Source organism: Mus musculus, chromosome 8 (assembly GCF_000001635.26).
Source record: "Mus musculus strain C57BL/6J chromosome 8, GRCm38.p6 C57BL/6J".
In the NCBI taxonomy this organism is placed as follows: domain Eukaryota; kingdom Metazoa; phylum Chordata; class Mammalia; order Rodentia; family Muridae; genus Mus; species Mus musculus.
In genome coordinates, this window is record NC_000074.6 from 97,564,869 (window position 1) to 97,567,015 (window position 2,147).

General features: G+C 46.8%; 1 pseudogene; it reads right to left on the minus strand.

Moving 5' to 3' along the window:
- Positions 532-1,742, minus strand: Gm7191 (predicted gene 7191; annotated as a pseudogene).

The following is a 2,147-nucleotide window of genomic DNA, read 5'->3' on the forward strand; positions in this document are numbered from 1 at the left end:
GCTATACAATGCCCCCTGGAGACATTCATGATTAGTTTGCCACAGAGTTGGCATGAGTGTCTTGTCTCCCTGGCAACCAATTTCCATTTGATTTGTATACATCTGCTCAGTAATATAGAGTATTTGAGAAATTGGTCTCCATCTTATTTCCAATCACAAAGCAGATGACATGGGACTTTTGTTGAATAGGATACCATTTTCCATGGCTTCTAAAACTACTGTTTTGCATTGTGCTCACAACTGCATAAAACTGCAGAATTTATCTTCTTGGCAATGCCACTAATTTTATGAGAATGTTAGGCTCCAGTGAATATTCAGTGGTCCATTTTGGCCTTCTGACGATCTTTTAGCTACAAGGGGAAAGAAGGTTGTGGGAGCACAAAGGTGAGGCTTCCCTCTTGTATAAGATCTTGTTGGATGACGCTCTCTTCTTCTTCTTCTTCTTCTTCTTCTTCTTCTTCTTCTTCTTCTTCTTCTTCTTCTTCTTCTTCTTCTTCTTCTTCTTCTTCTTCTTTGGTGTGTCTGTGTGTGTGTGCATGCAGTGAAATTTATTGATGGTATCCAAAAATGTAAGGAGGTCTTCCTAGTCCCCTCCTGTTATTATGGGGTTCTGGGATGGAAATTGTCAGGGAGATGCTCAGTGTCCGGGGCTGAGTTGGGATAGGGACTCCTCCACAACCGAGGGCCTCTCTCTTGCTCTCACTGTCCTTGTGGTGTGGATGATCCAGGGTGGCTGACTTCTTGGAGGCCATGTAGGCCATGAGGTCCACCACCCTGTTGCTGTAGCTGTATTCATTGTCATACCAGGAAACTACCTTTACAAAGTTGTCATTGAGAGCAATGCCAGTCCCAGCATCAAAGGTGGAAGAATGAAAGTTGCTGTTGAAGTTGCAGGAGACAATCTGGTCCTCAGTGTAGCCCAGGATGCCCTTCAGTGGGCCCTCAGATGCCTGCTTCACCAACTTCTTGATGTCATAATACTTTGCAGGTTTCACCAGGCAGCATGTCAGAATCACAATGGATACATTGGGGGTAGGAACACGGAAGCCAGTGAACTTCCCATTCAGCTCTGGGATGACCTTGCCCACAGCCTTCACAGCGCCAGTGGATGCAGGGATGATGTTCTGGGCAGTCCCAAGGCCATCACACCACAGATTTCCAAAGGGGCCACCCACAGTCTTCTGAGTGGCAGTAATGGTCATGAGCCCTTCCACGATGCCAAAGTTGTCATGGATGACCTTGGCCAGGGGGAGCTAAGCAGTTGGTGGTGCAGGATGCATTGCTGACAATCTTGAGAGAGTTGTCATATTTCTCAAGGTTCACACCCATCAGAAACATGGGGGGCATCGGCAGAAGATATGGAGATGATGACCGTTTTGGCTTCACCCTTCAAGTGGACCCCGGCCTTCTCCATGGTGGTGAACACGCCAGTAGACTCCACGAAACTCAGCACCGGCATCACCCCATTTGATGTTAGTGGGGTCTCGCTCCTGGAAGATGGTGATGGGCTTCCCATTGATGACAAGCTTCCCATTCTCAGCCTTGACTGTGCCGTTGAATTTGCCGTGGGTGGAGTCATACTGGAACATGTAGACCATGTAGTTGAGGTCAATTAAGGGGTCGTTGATGACAACAATCTCCACTTTGCCAGGTGGAGAATAGATGGCAGCCCTGATCACCAGGCGCCCAATATGGCCAAATCTGTTCACATCGACCATCACCATTTTGTCTACAGAACGAGGCTGGTACTGCACAAGAAGATGCAGCTGTCTCTGGAACAGGGAGGAGCAGAGAGCCAACCCTCTCTTCTTAATTTTATTTCATGCTGCTCTTCTTGCGTTTCCCTCTTCTTACTTCTTTCTTTTCTAGCCATCTTTTGCAGTCACAATTACCTTCTTATCTTTCTGTGAAAGTGAGGATGAAGAGTTCCTTACACAAGGAACATTAGATTACATTCTTATTTACTCCCTCTTGGCTACCCCAGGACAGAGACTTGTCATAGAAGTGACAATTTTACAGTTAAGACAATGTCTGTGTGCCCTGTGAACTTGCCCAAGAATAAACACAAATGGCTGTGGATGGTAGTCCACTCTGGCCACCTGCTCCAGGAAATTATTCAGGCCACTGCTGACATGGCTAGTTACATT